This window comes from Sphaeramia orbicularis, chromosome 17 (assembly GCF_902148855.1).
Source record: "Sphaeramia orbicularis chromosome 17, fSphaOr1.1, whole genome shotgun sequence".
Classification (NCBI taxonomy): Eukaryota; Metazoa; Chordata; class Actinopteri; order Kurtiformes; family Apogonidae; genus Sphaeramia; species Sphaeramia orbicularis.
In genome coordinates, this window is record NC_043973.1 from 55,195,623 (window position 1) to 55,215,433 (window position 19,811).

The window sequence follows — 19,811 nt, forward strand, 5'->3', positions numbered from 1 at the left end:
TCAATCCAGGCAGTGCACAGGTTGGTGTTCCTCGTCTTAAGGCGCAGACTCACCAACCTGATTTTCAGCAGTCAGATGTTGTCAGTCAGTCTGTTGAGGTTGGCGACATCAGTCTGGTTGGTGTGTTTTGTGCGATCACCCGCCATTAATGCTGTTGTCCTGTCGAGCCACACTACCTGTCGAGTTGAGCTACCTAGTGCTAACTGAGCGTATGAATAAATAAATAATGCTGTTTTTTCTACAGTAGAAGCATTATTTCATTTTCAAATAGGCGTGTCGAAACCTAAGGTAGCATGTCCTGATGAGGTAGCATCAATCGATAGACACTGCTGACGATTTACACGGCTGGTAGCTTACTTCAACAGAACAGCTCAACTCGACAGAACACCGTCTCCAGTCTTTTTGGCCGATTCAACATGTGTAATCGTCCACTCCCTGTCGTCAGTCGGACCAATCTGACTGATGGAGGGATAGCCCTGGACTAGTGAATGAGTGAAGGAGAAGTTTCCATGTGAATCCAGCTCTGCCAAGGTACTGCACGCTATTATTGTCTTCTAGAATAGTCCATTCACTGCTCAGATCGTATCTGAAGGAGTGACAGTCAGTGTTGACTATGGACTTCATTCAGTCCATTGAGTCAACACTGTTAGCATTGTTAGCATAGTGCGATTTCTCCTCAGTTTTCACCTGCGACCTCTTTCTTCTTCCACTAGTAGAAGCCCTAGAGCTGATAACACCAGGATCGTCTTATTACGAACCATCTGTTCAACAAGTACAACACCACCAACCCTTCTGAACTACTGAACACTGACAACACCGACCCTTCTGGACTGCTGAACACTGACAACACCAACCCTTCTGAACTACTGAACACTGACAACACCGACCCTTCTGGACTGCTGAACACTGACAACACCGACCCTTCTGGACTACTGAACACTGACAACACCGACCCTTCTGGACTACTGAACACTGACAACACCGACCCTTCTGAACTACTGAACACTGACAACACCGACCCTTCTGGACTACTGAACACTGACAACACCGACCCTTCTGGACTACTGAACACTGACAACACCGACCCTTCTGGACTGCTGAACACTGACAACACCGACCCTTCTGGACTGCTGAACACTGACAACACCGACCCTTCTGGACTACTGAACACTGACAACAACACCGACCCTTCTGGACTACTGAACACTGACAACACCGACCCTTCTGGACTGCTGAACACTGACAACACCGACCCTTCTGGACTGCTGAACACTGACAACACCGACCCTTCTGGACTGCTGAACACTGACAACAACACCGACCCTTCTGGACTGCTGAACACTGACAACACCAACCCTTCTGGACTACTGAACACTGACAACACCGACCCTTCTGGACTGCTGAACACTGACAACACCGACCCTTCTGGACTGCTGAACACTGACAACACCGACCCTTCTGGACTGCTGAACACTGACAACACCGACCCTTCTGGACTACTGAACACTGACAACACCGACCCTTCTGGACTACTGAACACTGACAACAACACCGACCCTTCTGGACTGCTGAACACTGACAACACCGACCCTTCTGGACTGCTGAACACTGACAACACCGACCCTTCTGGACTGCTGAACACTGACAACAACACCGACCCTTCTGGACTGCTGAACACTGACAACACCGACCCTTCTGGACTACTGAACACTGACAACACCGACCCTTCTGGACTGCTGAACACTGACAACACCGACCCTTCTGGACTGCTGAACACTGACAACACCGACCCTTCTGGACTGCTGAACACTGACAACACCGACCCTTCTGGACTACTGAACACTGACAACACCGACCCTTCTGGACTACTGAACACTGACAACACCGACCCTTCTGGACTGCTGAACACTGACAACACCGACCCTTCTGAACTACTGAACACTGACAACACCGACCCTTCTGGACTACTGAACACTGACAACACCAACCCTTCTGGACTACTGAACACTGACAACACTGACCCTTCTGGACTGCTGAACACTGACAACACCGACCCTTCTGGACTACTGAACACTGACAACAACACCAACCCTTCTGGACTACTGAACACTGACAACAACAACCCTTCTGGACTACTGAACACTGACAACAACACCAACCCTTCTGGACTACTGAACACTGACAACAACACTGACCCTTCTGGACTACTGAACACTGACAACAACACTGACCCTTCTGGACTACTGAACACTGACAACAATGACTGATGACAACGAGCTCTGGGTTTACAGAGATTTTCCGTCATTTTCCGGTTTTTACGTGTCACACAGGCGCAGAACGTACACTTCAGTCAGAAGTGGATTTGGTGTGTTCGTCACACACTAACCTCCAAGATGACGTTAAATAGGCCTGAATGGACTCAGTATTAGTTTAATCACCACAGAATTAGCATTTCACCACTTTTTATCAGACTTAAAAGTGGATCTGAGCTGAACTTTTCTGTATTTTTGAAGAGTTTTTATCCATTTTTTTTGGATATGATAAACTGGTGAATCAAAACCCAAACGGTAATTTACTGGTAGTGTTTTTTCAGCACAGTGATTTATTTTCTGTATAAAGTCACACAGAAACTATTTTAATATTGTATTCATTACAAACCATTGAATATCAGATTTATCTACACATTTTACACATTTTTCTTTTTGTTGATTAATCAACTGCACAGTAAAAAATGTATGTAAATGTATAACATAGCCTTAAAGTCCATCAAAGCTGCAGAAAACGGAACAAAAAACAACTGGAACCATCAAAATCACTGACTTTAAACAAGTGCTTTAAACACAAAAGGACAATTCCACCTGAATTTGTAGTGTTTATCTTTAGAGCAGCTTTAAATCCTGTATTTACCTGTATTTTTCCATATTTGTACAATGAGAAAACGTCCTCCAAAATATACTGTATCTTCAGAGAAAACTCATGTGTAGGACTTTTTCTGTTCATTATTTCACCCCTTTGCGAAAACAGCCTTAAATTAAAGTCATAAAAGCTGCAACCAGTAAAAATGGAACAAAAAACAACTGGAACCATCAAAGCTATGGATCAGAATGGATGAACACATCAGTTTTGGACCCGTTTCAGCCTTTTTACTTCAACATCTCACATTACTTTCTTGGTTTATTGCTAAGGTTTTAAAGACAAAATTCAGTCAGACTGAACCTGTAACAAAACCAGTGGATTCAGATGGAAATGAACGACTAAATAATAATAATAATGATAATGATAATAATAATGTAAATTCTATTGTTTGAGCCTAAAATGAGTCGGTGTCATTTTGGTGAAACTGTCACACTTTTCCATGAAGCTTTTGATCCAGTCCGGTCCTGCGGTCGGATCAGTGCTTCTGGTTCTGGTCCGGTCCTGCGGTCGGATCAGTGCTTCTGGTTCTGGTCCGGTCCTGTGGTTGGATCAGTGCTTCTGGTTCTGGTCTGGACGCTTTCGTCTGATTGGCTGTGTGCTTCCTGCTCTTCAGGATCTTTAAACCTTCAGCTAATTTCATGCATCACGTGACCCTCATCATTTCATCCCCTGGGGGTCCTCCCTGCCCCCACCCCCACCCCACCCCACTGGGGCCCCTCCCTTCCCCACCTTCTCCTTGGAGCTCAAACAAAAAAAGAAAAGACAGAACAGCTAAGATGGCCGCCGAGTTATTTATAGCCCCGGCTGCAGCCCAGCCTGCTGCACTGCAACCTAAAAAACTGCAAAAAGGAAGGGGGGGGTGGGGGTGGGGGGGCATGGAGTCTATTGTGTGAGCGACACAAAGCAAGCTGCCGTCCCTCCATGTTGGAGAGGCTGTTCTTCTACATAAGAAAGAGGAAGGAGGAGGCGGAGCTCATCCAAGTCTCTGGGGGGAGGTTTTTATTTGGGAAGGGGGGCAGGGGGCAGGGGGCAGGAGGAAGAAGGGGGGGTGGGGGGGTGGGGTTATGGTATAGGCGAGTGAATATTCATGTAGGGTTTAAAAAAAGGAGGGGAGAACAGAGAGAAGGGGGTTGGGCCACGGTGGGGGAAGGGGATTGGCTGCTGCTCCACGCCCCGTTCTTACCTCACGCCTCCTCTGTCAGCCGGCCAATCAGACGCCGCCCTGCACCGTTTGAAAGATGCCAGCGAGAAGAGTGTGTGTGTGTGTGTGTGTGTGTGTGTGTGTGTGTGTGTGTGTGTGTGTGTGTGTGTGTGTGGATTAAAAAACCCCAGAGGACACAGATGATGAATGTGCTGCTGGATGTGCATGTGCAGCAGGAAAACCCAAAGCCACCCGTTCACTCTGGAAACAGGCAGACGCCATCATCATCATCATCGCTGCTGCCGCCGCTGTCTGGTCAACTTGACATCGACCAAACAGATGCAGGCTTTAAGGACCAACAGTGACAGCAGAACATCAGACGCCTTTCACCACAGAAACCTTGGCATTGATCGATAGAAGGTCACGGCGCCTCTGCGTTGACATCTAGTGGTGGCTCGTGGAGAGTGCAGTCTCTAAAGCACCTTCAGCACCTTCAGCCTCTAAAGCACCTTCAGCCTCTAAAGCACCTTCAGCACCTTCAGCCTCTAAAGCACCTTCAGCACCTTCAGCCTCTAAAGCACCTTCAGCCTCTAAAGCACCTTCAGCAGAAAGCCACAAGTTCAAGAAGAAACCTGGAGCCCACCACATCTGAGGAACAAACCATGAAACCACCCGGTCCATGACACAAGTATCCACATGACAGAACTTCAGTGTCAAACCCACACACCATCATAGTCCCAAACATTTAGGTTTTTGGACTAAATTTAGCTCTGACCAGCTGTGAAATTGTTTAAAACCACATTTAAAACCACATTTAAAGGGTTAAAGAGATGAAACTCAGACTGTGGTTCACATCCTTCTGTTTGTTCATGTAGTTTAATATAAAAAACAAATCCACGTACTCGTCCGTTCAGCCTCCGTTTGCAGAGAAAAGGGTTTTAAAACAAACAAAACTCCTTCAGACTTATGTAGTTCCAGAGTCGAGTCTTTAAACAGCCTTTAGTCAAACAAACCGAATGAATGTGAAATGAATCTGACAAAAGAAAAACTGAATCAACTCCTGTAACCCATTAAAACAATGAACAGAACTGAACTGAATAGAACAGAATAGAATCCAAACATGTCAGTCAGCTGATGTTAAAGGACATAAATCACATCCTTTATCAGTTTATTTTGGGGGGGGGGGGGCATGCGTCCTGCGGCTCCTCAGACTCCCATCATCCTTTGCGGCCCTTCGTTGTTGGGTTAATGTTTCCTTTTTTTCTGCCCGTTCATCTCCTGCTGGATCCTGCGCAATCTGCGGCGCACGTTGGGGTGTTTGGAGGGGGGTGGAGGCGGGGGGAGCTGCAGCTGATGCCCCCCCCCCCCCCTCCCCCATCACCACCCCTCCCACAGCACAAAAACAAGGACGGATTACCGCTCATCTGCTCCGTCACCATGGAAACACTGACCTCACACCGTGGTCACCGGCAATCTGGGCCGGTCGCCATGGCGATCTGCTGCTGCCGGTGCCGTGTCAGGAAGGGATGGGATGGGAGGGGGTGAGGGTGGGGGGGTTGGGGGGCAGAACAGTGTCGGCAGAACACGGCGCCATGTCACCACCGGGGGGCGCTGTGTGGAAAACACAGAGAAAACAGTTACAGCAACACAAGTTCAGCACTAAAGTCTGTGACTCAGAACCAGGACCAGAACCAGGACCAGGATTTAAAACATCCAGGTCCTGGTTTATCCATAAGAAACAAACACATGTAGTAAAGTTTACATCTGGAAAACATATTTGATCATATTCTGTACAGATTAATTTATTATCACCTTTGAACCAGATGAATGCGAGTTTGGTCTGATGATGAAGATGATGATGAAGAAGATGATGGAGTTTATTTGGAATAGAAATAAAATATAAATTTGAACAAAATACAAAAACAAACGGAACATTCCAGAATATGGACAAGCAACTGAAAAAAATAACAACCGAATGTCCGGTCTGGTACCACCAGGTCTGGTACCACCAGGTCTGGTACCACCACGGCTCAACAAGAACAAAAAACATACAAAAATCCAGGTCTACCCTTCTACAGTCCGGCTGAGGTCTGTGAGGGGAACTGAGGTCCAATCCAGTCTCTGCCAGAGGGCGGTTCAGGTAACAGAACCCATCAGAACCGTGTCCAGCTGCAGGGATGCGTTGTCTGTTTCCCAGAGGCCTCTGCATGTCACTCTGAAAACAGAACCGTGTCTTTTTCTCTTCCTGGTTCTGCAGAACTTTTCGGTTACTGGTCCAGTTCATGTCACTGTCAACAGTTCATCAGGTTCAGTTTATGGTTTAAATGTGAACAGTGGAAATATTCCATATAATGAATCCAATGAATGTCATCACCTTCAGAGTCCAGTCCATGGTCTGTGGACGAACCAGAACCACCAGGACAGGAACCGGATCCATCAGTGCAGGAACCAGAACCAACACGAGCCCAGAGGAAAGAAAAGAAAAAAAGAAACAAAATATAAAGGTGAGCATTAGAAAAAGGTGCACACAGACTGAGGACAGTTTTGATCCACTAGATCTAACAGAACCGGGTCAGTGTGTGATTGTCTAAGGACTGAGTTCCAAAACCATCTCCTCTGCAGCTGTAACATTATCTACAGTTACCATAGCAACACTCTCAGCTAGCATCACAAACCAACAAACAAACCAACCAACCTGCTTTTTTAACCCCGTCAGTCCTGTTATAGTTTAAATATGCACCTCTGGAACACAGTGGACCACAGTGGACCACAGGAGCCCGGCAGTGGTTTCAGTTCTAGACCAGTTCTGGTTCATTTGGTCCACGTCTGTGAATCTGAACCACCAGGTCAGACTTATGCAGGTGCATTCATGCTTTCAGGGTTGGTTCCTACGGTTCCTGGTGGTGACATTTGTCCAGGCGTCGTACGAGTTCCACGTTGGTGTGAACCTGGGTCAGTTCTGGGTTTGTGGGTCAGTGAGCTGCATCTGCAAACCTCAAAGCATCAGTAATTTAACCTGAAACCAGGCAGTCCTTCACAGACCACATGAGGAACACATAGACCCACATAACAATAGAAGATGGAATTAAGCAGAAATGAGCTCCATCTTTTTGTGACTTTGTTGAAGTTTGGTCAAAATGTGGAAGGTTTTCAATGAACACCTGCTGACAGGTGTGGATTAACCTGATTGGTCCGTGGGTCCAGATTCTGGCGTCCTTTTGGTTCCTGAGTGCGTTGCGTTCATGGACCTCAGAATGTTCCAGATGTTGATGATGGTCTTTGACATTGAACTGAGCTTCATGGAAATGGTTTGGATGTAGATTCAGACCTGCAGTAGAAATGTGGGGTCAAAGGTCACAGCCCCAACACTGCCCCCAACTCCCCTAGGGGCCTGCTGCTGAGACGGGGGCCTCCAGGAGAACCAGGGCCTCCTGCTCAGACCGGGGCCTCCTGCTCAGACCGGGGCTCCAGGAGGACCAGCGAGTCCTGGTCCTCAGTAAAATGTGTCATCCTCTGATGGAGCCCATTAACCTGCTTCTGTTTCCACGTCCACAGAGACCAGGGAGCCTGTCCCAGATCAGAGCCGTGCCTCCTTCACGCCTCCTTTGCACCTCCGTCACACCTCCTTCACGCATCCTTTGTGCCTCCTTCACACCTCCTTCGTGCCTCCTTCATACCTCCTTTGCACCTCCTTCACATCTCCTTTGTACCTCCTTCACGCCTCCTTCACACCTTCTTCGCGCCTCCATACATCCTTTGTGCCTCCTTCACACCTCCTTCCTGCCTCCTTTACACCTCCTTCACACCTCCGTGCCTCCTTCGCACTTCCTTCGTGCCTCCTTCATGCCTCCTTTGGGCCTCCTTCACACCTCCTTCACACCTCCTTCATGCCTCCTTCATGCCTCCTTCACACCTCCTTAACACCTCCTTCATGCCTCCTTTGTGCCTCCTTCACACCTCCTTCGTGCCTTCTTCATACATCATGTGTGCCTCCTCCACACCTTCTTTGTACCTTCTTCACACCTCCTTCACACCTCCTTTGTACGTCCTTTACACCTCCTTCGTGCCTCCTTCACACCTCTTTCGTGCTATCTTCATACATTCTTTGTGCCTCCTTTACACCTCCTTCGCACCTCCTTCGCACCTCCTTCACACCTCCATGCCTCCTTTGCACCTCCTTCACGCCTCCTTTTACACCTCCTTCCTGCCTCCTTTGGGCATTCTTCACACCTCCTTCGTGCCTCCTTCATACCTCCTTCACACCTCCTTTGGGCCTCCTTCACACCTCCTTCTTGCCTCCTTTGCGCCTTCTTCACACCTCCTTTGTGCCTCCTTCACACCACCTTCACACCTCCTTCGGGCCTCCTTCACACCACCTTCACACCTCGTTTGTGCCTCCTTCACACCTCTTTCACACCTCCTTTGTGCCTCCTTCACACCACCTTCACACCTCCTTCGGGCCTCCTTCACACCACCTTCACATCTCCTTTGTACCTCCTTCACGCCTCCTTCACACCTTCTTCGCGCCTCCATACATCCTTTGTGCCTCCTTCACACCTCCTTCCTGCCTCCTTTACACCTCCTTCACACCTCCGTGCCTCCTTCGCACTTCCTTCATGCCTCCTTCACACCTCCTTCACACCTCCTTCATGCCTCCTTCATGCCTCCTTCACACCTCCTTAACACCTCCTTCATGCCTCCTTTGTGCCTCCTTCACACCTCCTTCGTGCCTTCTTCATACATCATGTGTGCCTCCTCCACACCTTCTTTGTACCTTCTTCACACCTCCTTCACACCTCCTTTGTACGTCCTTTACACCTCCTTCGTGCCTCCTTCACACCTCCTTCACACCTCTGTCGTGCTATCTTCATACATTCTTTGTGCCTCCTTTACACCTCCTTCGCACCTCCTTCGCACCTCCTTCACACCTCCATGCCTCCTTTGCACCTCCTTCACACCTCCTTTTACACCTCCTTCCTGCCTCCTTTGGGCCTTCTTCACACCTCCTTCGTGCCTCCTTCATACCTCCTTCACACCTCCTTCATGCCTTCTTTATGCCTCCTTCACACCTCCTTTGGGCCTCCTTCACACCTCCTTCTTGCCTCCTTTGCGCCTTCTTCACACCTCCTTTGTGCCTCCTTCACACCACCTTCACACCTCCTTCGGGCCTCCTTCACACCACCTTCACACCTCGTTTGTGCCTCCTTCACACCTCTTTCACACCTCCTTTGTGCCTCCTTCGCGCCTCCTTCACACCTCCTTCGTGCCTCCTTTACACCTCCTTTGGGCCTCCTTCACACCACCTTCGTACCTCCTTCGTGCCTCCTTTGCGCTTCCTTCACACCTACTTCGTGCCTCCCTCATGCATCCTTTGCACCTCCTTCACACCTCCTTCACACCTCCTTCATACCTCCTTTGGGCCTCCTTCAAAACACCATGACATTTCCTTTCTGTCTGTTATCATTTATCTTGTATTGAGTCAATAAGCTAACATCTGGCATTAGCTCTTGTAGCTCCACCCCTGTATGTCCAGATATGGTCATTTGTGTTGACATGTTCTCCTGTACTAACTCTTCAGACAGAACCACAGCAGAACCGTCGTGTCTCATCGGTTTGTTGGAGGTAAAAGCTCGGACAGACGGTGAGGTCTGTGAACGCCACATCAGACCCTGAGGAGGTTTCAGGAGTCCCAGCCCGTAGACCTGATCCGACCCTGGTGAGGTCACCACTGAAAGGATCCGATGTTCCCGGACCGGGGGGGTCTGTGTCCTGGTGTGTGGAGGTGTGTGGTGCGTTCAGGGACCTGTGGGTGTTAAATAACAGATGAGCTGCTGTGAACCGTGGCCTCCAGCTCCACCTTCACCTCCGAAACCTGACGCTCCTGGAGCTCCGGCCTCTTTGTCGGATCCAGGATCTGGGACTTTTGTTTGGTCTTGACGTTCCTTTGTCGTTTTCACCGACGAGCTCCAACCCAGACCGGGACAGTGGCGGTTTCACCGTCTCATGGTTTCAGGTGCATTCAGGAGAAACCAGCAGGAACCTGTTTGAGGTCTGAGGGGGTTTTCCAGCTGAAAGGGATCTGGACCCACACCAACAGCACCTGAGGTCACCACTGGAAGGTTAGACCCAGACCCAGACCCAGACCCAGGTCCACTTATACCCCGAAAGAGCCAGACCCAGGTCCAGACCCAGGTCCACTTATACCCCGAAAGAGCCAGGTCCAGACCCAGACCCGGGTCCACTTTAACCCTTAAAGACCCAGGTCCACTTTAACCCTTACAGACCCGGGTCCACTTTAGCCTTTACAGACCCAGGTCCACTTTAACCCTTACAGACCCGGGTCCACTTTAGCCTTTACAGACCCAGGTCCACTTTAACCCTTAAAGACCCAGGTCCACTTTAACCCTTAAAGACCCAGGTCCACTTTAAAATAGTTTGTAACATAAACAAACCATATTTTTTGACGTAATTTTTTTTTTCAATATTCTCCATAAAACTTGTATTGTTATATTATTTATTATTTATTATTATTATTATTATTATTATTATTATTATTATTATTAATTCTTTTATTTTTACCCTCAGCCCTCGCTGCAGGGTGTCGTCATCAGCTCGTTGTCCGTCCGTCCGTTTGTCCGTATGTGCAAAAACTTTGGCGTGGACTGAAGGTGGAGGGTTTTCCAGTGCATGTCTGTTCTGTTTTCATCTGTTCATCTGGTGTATGAACACTGGTTCACAGCAAGATTCAGAAATGAATGGAGGTTGTAAACGTGTAATTGTAATTCATATTCAAATTTCAGGAAGTAGAATTGGAATTCCATGAAATTCAAAGAAGTTCATGATACATAATTAAGGTGTATTTAACAATGAACCTTTAAAACAGGGGTGTCAAACATGCGTCCCGGGGGCCAAATGCGTCCTCCCCAAAGGTTCCAATCTGGCCCCTGGGATGAATTTACAAAGTGTAAAAATTCCACAGTCCAGGCTGTGGAACTCATTTTAGATCAGATTCCACATACAGAACAATCTGATCTACAGTCAAATAATAACAGCAGAAGAACTGACAAAAAAGAATGACTGCAGATTTTCTTCTCAGTTTGATGTGAAAAAAACAATATCACGTTATGTCTATAAATAATGACAACTTCAAATATTTGTCTTTGTTTTAGTGCAAAAAATAACATTAAATTATGAAAATATTTACATTTACAAACTAGCCTGAAACAATAAAATGTGAATAACCTGAACAATATGAACAACCTGAAATGTTTTTGTAGATCTGATCCAGAATGCACATGTAGAAATGATAAGTTGAGGCAGAATATTGTTAAAATTGCACTGATTTTTCTGAAGAAATTTCATTTTTTTCAGGTTATTCACATCTTTTTTGTTCTAAAAGTAAGTATTTTCATAATTTAATGGGGTTTTTGCACTAAAACACAGACAAGAATTTGCAGTTGTCATTATTTATAGGTTATTCTGTTATTATTTTATTGGTCCGACTCACTGCAGATCAAATCGGGCTGACGGTGGCCCCTGAAAGAAAATGAGTTTGAGAGCCCTGCTTTTCAATATACATATGACATATGATGACAACATGAATTTCATACAGATAATATTGGATGGACTTTATGTAAACAATACTTTATTCTAGTAAATAGGCCTATTTTATTTTATTTTTTATCTTTTTTTTTTTTTTTTACCGCTAATTAACATTAAAACCATACTCTATAAAACAGATCAGTAAAATTTTAATAATTTTCAAATTATGGAAAATGGTAGGAGGGCACTTCATTTCCCAGAATACCTTGCTGTATCCAAGTCTTCCAAAATGGTTGTGTAAATATTTAGGACAGTTTCTGTGGATTTCACAGTGAAACTGAGGCCCAGAGCTGGTTTGTACTTTTAATTTTAGTGATTACTGAAATGAAGATAATTCTAATTATTCCACATTAAGTGAATTTATGCTTAATGTTAGTGTCTGTACTTCCATTTGGAAGAAAAATGTAGGTTAAAAGTATCACATTCTAACTGATATATGATAAAAATGAATTTATCTGAATTGCACTGAATTCAGTTCCACTTCCTGTAGGGCGGAGTTAATTCAAATTCATTCATTAAATTAAATTATAATCCTCCTGAGACCCAGCAATGCATTTTTGTCCTCTGTAGGGGACAAAAGTTTGACTTAAAAAATGCTGTCCATTACAAAGGACATTCCATTTAAAAAAAACAAAAACAATACAAATAATTTTAAAGATGTATCTGAAAAAAAAAAGTTACATTTTGCAGTTTCCAATCAAGACAATTATGTAATGTAAAAACTTTAATTTTCCTGGGTCTCTGGAGGATATTCTGAATTTTGTACAACACGGGTTCATATTATTATTTTTGGTTCGAGGTCTAATGTTAAATGTGTCAGTGTGTATTTTGTACTCATTTGGTTAAAGGGTGTTAGTGTAGGAATTTAAGACTGTTTATAATCAGAATCAGGTTTTATTGGCCAAGTATGAACACATACAAGGAATTTGACTTTGGTTTTTCTTCACTCACATCGTACAATTTCAACCTAAACATGAACACACTGAAACATAGACCGAATATAAACAAGCATTCGACCGGAAACAGAGAAAACAATGGGTTAAAGAATAGGATAAAATTAATATAAATCAATGAGTAGATGTGTACAGAGATCGGGTCTGTTTAAATATTTTATTTATGTCTGTATTATTTCCAGTGAGGACGTCAGTTGTCAGTATGTACAGAGTGTAAACTATGGGATGGTTTTAGTAGATGGATCAGAATTTTAAAAAATCTAGCAAAAATGAACAACTGTTGAATTCAGAGCTAAAATAATCTGACCTTTAATAGCATGAATGTAAAGTGTGCGTAATATGCTCACCCAGACACCAGAGGGTTCATAGGATTTTCACCTTTGACTGAAGTGAATCTGTTATTGAACATCTGCTCTGATCGTCAATATTTATTTATTTATTTTTGTAATTTATGTATCATTCCAATCTAAATGATTGGAAAGGAGCAGGATGACGAAAACATCTAATACCTACCCCTTTCTTGAAACATCTGCTTACATCAGATAGGTTGCTGTTACAGCTATTATAGTAAAGAAAAACAGTTTACATGTTAGTCAATCCAAATAAAACAAATCCATAAGTCAAATTATTTCATTTCATGCTTTTATAAAGCTTCTCTATTCTTTCCTTATACAACTTCTTTAACTGAAGAATGTTTGTACAGCTCTTCTCTTCCATTGCCAAAGAATTCCGCATTCTGACACCCACAACACAAATACAAATTTTCTTTACATTAGTCCGAATGCTTTTGTTTAAAGTTAAACCTCCTTCTATGTTCTTCACCCTTCACCCCTGTGATACTAAAACAAATTATCTGCAAATTTGCAGCAAAAGTCTGTTTCTCGCTCTAAATACAATCAGCAATGTCCTTAATTCAGCTAACTCTTTAAACTTAAATATCAAATATTCAGTCATTTCATTCAGTCAGAAATGAAAAACACCAAACTGACTCAACTCCATCGACTTTATTTTATTATTGAACCGATGGACTCGAAGGTGTTCGAACTGCCTCAGATCCTCCTTCCACACAAGTTCAACCCAAACCCAGCATCCACCGTCCTCCACTGAGCTTCAGAGGACGCCCCCCCCAGGACAGGACAGACCAGGGACGTCCAAATGGGTCCAAACAGGTCCTGGCCAGGTCTGAAGGAGCAGCTTTCACACCAGAGGAAGGTCGACCACCGATCGATACGACCTCCACGTTGAAGTCTGAACACAGCGGCGGCGCCCGGGGGAGGAGGAGGGTAATCTGAGATGCACTTCCTGCACAAGGATGAAGGCTCTGCTCCTCTGGGTCCTAAAGTCCACCTCCCACATCAACCTTCAGCTCAACCTTCAGCCTCCGGGTGGTCTCTAAGGGGACGGGGGATGTCACATGACCCCAGACCTTCAATGCTAATGTCTGTCCTCAGCTTGGTTTTACCATGTCTGTTCAGAATTATCCAGAACTTGTGTGTCATCAACATCCAACCGGAGTCAAAAGGATGAAACTGTGACGTCACATCTGTGGAAACGCATGTCAAATATACAATGAAACAAAACAGTCCTTCCGTAGTGGCTCCAAATAAAACCGATTGAAGAAAAAATGAAACATATGACAACATGTAACGGCTCGAACACAACCAGAGGAAACACACAAGACAAAGTACAAAATACAATGAAACGGACAGGACGTAAAAGATGTTCAACTGAAAGGATAAAAAACAGAAGAAAAATGAGAAAAGATGGAACAAGACAATGTGTGGGAGGGTTTAGTACATGTGTGGGTCAGTTTAGTACGTGTGTGGGTCAGTTTAGTACATGTGTGGGTCGGTTTAGTACCTGTGGGTCGGTTTAGTACGTGTGGGTCGGTTTAGTACGTGTGGGTCGGTTTAGTACGTGTGTGGGTCAGTTTAGTACATGTGTGGGTCGGTTTAGTACCTGTGGGTCGGTTTAGTACATGTGTGGGTCAGTTTAGTACGAGTGGATCGGTTTAGTACATGTGTGGGTCAGTTTAGTACGTGTGTGGGTCAGTTTAGTACATGTGTGGGTCGGTTTAGTACCTGTGGGTCGGTTTAGTACGTGTGGGTCGGTTTAGTACGTGTGGGTCGGTTTAGTACGTGTGTGGGTCAGTTTAGTACATGTGTGGGTCGGTTTAGTACCTGTGGGTCGGTTTAGTACATGTGTGGGTCAGTTTAGTACGAGTGGATCGGTTTAGTACATGTGTGGGTCGGTTTAGTACATGTGTGGGTCGGTTTAGTACATGTGTGGGTCAGTTTAGTACGAGTGGATCGGTTTAGTACATGTGTGGGTCGGTTTAGTACGTGTGTGGGTCAGTTTAGTACCTGTGGGTCGGTTTAGTACGTGTGTGGGTTGGTTTAGTACCTGTGGGTCGGTTTAGTACGTGTGGATCGGTTTAGTACATGTGGGTCGGTTTAGTACGTGTGTGGGTCAGTTTAGTACGTGTGTGGGTCAGTTTAGTACCTGTGGGTCGGTTTAGTACATGTGTGGGTCAGTTTAGTACCTGTGGGTCGGTTTAGTACGTGTGTGGGTCGGTTTAGTACGTGTGGATCGGTTTAGTACGTGTGTGGGTCAGTTTAGTACGTGTGTGGGTCGGTTTAGTACATGTGTGGGTCGGTTTAGTACATGTGGGTCGGTTTAGTACGTGTGTGTGTCGGTTTAGTACATGTGTGGGTCGGTTTAGTACATGTGGGTCGGTTTAGTACGTGTGTGTCGGTTTAGTACATGTGTGGGTCGGTTTAGTACATGTGCGGGTCGGTTTAGTACATGTGGGTCGGTTTAGTACATGTGGGTCGGTTTAGTACGTGTGTGTCAGTTTAGTACGTGTGTGTGTCGGTTTAGTAAGTGTGTGTGTCGGTTTAGTACATGTGTGGGTCGGTTTAGTACATGTGGGTCGGTTTAGTGTGTGTCGGTTTAGTACGTGTGTGTGTCGGTTTAGTACATGTGTGGGTCAGTTTAGTACATGTGTGTCGGTTTAGTACATGTGGGTCGGTTTAGTGTGTGTCGGTTTAGTACGTGTGTGTGTCGGTTTAGTACATGTGTGGGTCGGTTTAGTACGTGTGTGTCGGTTTAGTACGTGTGTGTCGGTTTAGTTCGTGTGCGGGTCAGTTTAGTACGTGTGTGGGTCGGTTTAGTACATGTGGGTCGGTTTAGTACGTGTGCGGGTCTGTTTAGTACGTGTGCGTGTCGGTTTAGTACGTGTGTGTGTCAGTTTAGTACGTGTGCGGGTCGGTTTAGTACATGTGTGGGTCGGTTTAGTACATGTGTGGGTCAGTTTAGTACATGTGTGTCGGTTTAGTACATGTGTGTCGGTTTAGTACATGTGGGTCGGTTTAGTGTGTGTCGGTTTAGTACGTGTGTGTGTCGGTTTAGTACATGTGTGGGTCAGTTTAGTACATGTGTGTCGGTTTAGTGTGTGTCGGTTTAGTACGTGTGTGTCGGTTTAGTACGTGTGTGTCGGTTTAGTACGTGTGTGTCGGTTTAGTTCGTGTGCGGGTCAGTTTAGTACATGTGTGGGTCAGTTTAGTACATGTGTGGGTCGGTTTAGTACGTGTGCGTGTCGGTTTAGTACGTGTGCGTGTCGGTTTAGTACGTGTGCGGGTCGGTTTAGTACGTGTGCGGGTCGGTTTAGTACGTGTGCGTGTCGGTTTAGTACGTGTGCGGGTCGGTTTAGTACGTGTGTGTCGGTTTAGTACGTGTGTGTGTCGGTTTAGTACATGTGTGGGTCGGTTTAGTACATGTGTGTCGGTTTAGTACATGTGTGGGTCGGTTTAGTACGTGTGTGGGTCGGTTTAGTACATGTGTGTGTGTATTTCCTGGTTGTGTGAGTGTGTCAGTGTGTTGGACCTTCCTCTGTATTTGTTTGTGATCCCTGTCTGCATTGGCTCCGCCCCCTGTGCTGGCTCCGCCCCCTGTGCTGCCCTTCTCCGCCTCCTCACGGGGGTTTTCCAGTTTTGTTGTGAAGCTGCAGAATAACAGGAAGTGTGCGTAGCGCAGCGGTGGTGGGTGGTGTTGCGGGGCAGAGGCCGCAGCTCCTCCAAACTCAAACACTTCCTCATTCTTCGTGTTTCCTCTCGGCGTCGAGCGACAGAAGCAAATATTTGATTCTGCCGTCGACGGGAAGGTGTGAGCGAGGCCGAGTTCAGCTGCGGAGGAAAAACCAGTGTGGAGCAGAAGTGGAAGAGTCCAGGTTCTACAGTCAGACCAGTAGGATCTGAACTGGGCCGGAACCAAAGAACAGAACCAGACAGAAATAATAAAGACAACCCCAAACTGAAGTGCATGTTTTAGACCAGGGCTGTCAAACTCACTTTAGTTCAGTTCCACATTCAGCTGAATTTGATCTGCAGTGGGCCCAACCAGTCAAATAAGAACATCAACTGTAAAAACAATCTGTAATTTAACAGAATTTTCACTGTTTATTTGACAGATTTTTCCTGCATTTTCAAGATATAGGAAAATATCAACAAAATTACAAAAATAGACTGTGATTTTATGTCAAACATAAAACAACACAAAAAAAACTAACTGAATAAGCATAAAATTTCCATTTTTTAAATGAATTCTTTTTTTTCACAGAAAAATACAGTTAAAATACATTTGTAAATTTATCATAATTTCACAAATATTTCTTTTCTATTTATAAGATTAAACTGTTAGTTTAAAGTTTAATACTGTAAAAAAAAAATAATAATAATAAAACGAGGTAAAATCACTGACAATTAACCATAAAAGAAGTATTTGTTCTGTGAGTTTAACCAGACTTGTTTGTTAAATGACAAATATCTTGTGTAATTACGGGAGGTTTCACAACAAAATATTGAATAAATGTATTTTTGTGAATGTATAACATGTATAAGCACTGATAAACTGTCCAAATACAGTTTTCATCAGTAGATTGGACAACTGAGTCTGACTGAAAATTATTTATTTATTTATTTATTTACTTATGGGTAATTTGATTGTTTTAATCCATGTAAATATTCTTTATTAAACATTTAAAAGTTTTTAAAAAAATGCAAAATCTCATGTAAAGTTAGGGCAAAAAACTGTATTTTAATTATGGAAAATTACAGTATTTTTATTAGATGGTTATTTTCCGTTATTTCACAGTATTGTTTTTTGGCACCCCTGCTGCCAGAATATTGCTGTTTTTTTATTTTTATTTATTTATTTATTTATTTTTAACAGTGTAATAATATATAAATAATGTGAACTCCAAACTTTTCTCTGTTTTAGAGTGAAAAAAGTAAATTTACATTATGAAAAGGTTTACATCTACAAACTATCCTTTCAAAAGATGTGAATAACATGAACAAACTGGAAAAATCAGTGTAATTTTAACAATATTCAGCCTCAGTTTATCATTTACACATGTTCATTAGAACTTACAGATCACAGTGGATCTACAAACACACAGAACATTTAATAACAGGAAGAATATTGTTAAAATTGTACGTACTTCTCTTAGGACATTACAGGTTGTTCATATTTGTTCAGGTTATTCACATTTTTTGCAAAATTATACTTTGTTTTCGTGTAAATGCATAAAAATATTTACATTTACAAAAAGAAAAAAATGGAGTTGTCATTATTTATGTTATTATGAGAGTATTTGACTGGTCTGACCCACTTTAGATTGAATTGGTCTGAATGTGGAACCTGGACTAAAAGGATTGTGTATATAATAGTATAATTTTTGCATTTCACAAATTCATCCCCAGGACCAGACTGGACCCTTTGGTGGGCCGGATTTGGACCCCAGGCCACATGTTTGACACCTGTGTTTTAAAGTGAAAGAAGTCAAACGACAGAATAAACGTGTTTACATCTACAGATGATCCTTTTGAAAAAATGTGAATAACATCAATAAACTGAACTGTATTAATTTAAATCAATGTAACTGGACCAATTTTCAGGTTCAGTTTTATCATTTCCACATGTTCCTTCTATTGTACAGATACAGTGGATCCAAAATACACACATTTAAGAACACACTGAACAATGGAACAGTTACATTAACTGCCCCTCAGACAGTTCAGGTTCATATTCGGTCAAGTTATTCACATTTTTTATTAAAGGATCGTTTGTAAGTGTAAATATTTTAATGTAATTCAACTTTTTTTTTTTTTTTGATTGAAGTCTTTATTTCAAACATGTAGACAGTGAAATCAAAACAAAAATCAACCAACAAAACATCAGTGCTGGCTCATAAAAGGTCGATAAGTAAGCAAAAGAAAATAAAAAACATAAATTAAATTAAACATGCTCGAAAAGGAGTAGGAAGAAGTAAAAACGTATTATTTCTAGTTTATTGTGATGGTCGTATTTTACAGACAGACCCATGTGACTCCATGTGAAGTGGACCTGATGTGGACCTGAAGGGGACCTGATGTGACTGACGTGGACCTGATGTGGACCTGATGTGACTCTGATGTGGACCTGAAGTGGACCTGATGTGACTCTGACGTGGACCTGATGTGGACCTGAAGTGGACCTATAGACCTATAGAAATGTGTTAGAACATTATTTATGAACATCCAGAACACATTCAGATCAGGGGTCTGGGTCAGTTTTCCAGACTAGAAAAGTGACCCGGGTCAGATTTCCATGGGGTCAGAATTCTATCTGACACCGGACTGGACCGGACCCTTTGGTGGGCCGCTTGTGGCCCTCGGACTGTATGTTTGACCCCGGTCCTTTCCAGGCCTGTGTCTGGACCTCAGGACATGAACCACAGAACCGCCTCCAAAGAAGAACCCAGTCAGAACCTGGATCGGCGCTGGCCTGAAGGGGGTGCCACAGCCATCCAAGCTCGGTCTGTTCCCTCATCAGATGAACGGACTTCACGTTCCTGAACGGTGACAGGTTTGATCTGCCTCGACTCGCTCAAAGATGAAAAACAAACCTGATATGATCTGTGCTTTAGAACACAAACAGTGGGTTCATGGCAGAAGAACCGACCTTCAGCTGCAGATGTTTACCTGCCAGAACCTGAAACAGCTGATGACGGACGCATGAACATCCACATGGACCAGAACCAAACTAGGACAGACACACGTAGACGGACGTAGACTGGACGTAGACTGGGCCGACATGCGAGTCTGAGTAAAGGAGGTCAAACTGAAGAACATCTAGAGAACGTCCCAAAAACCAGACAA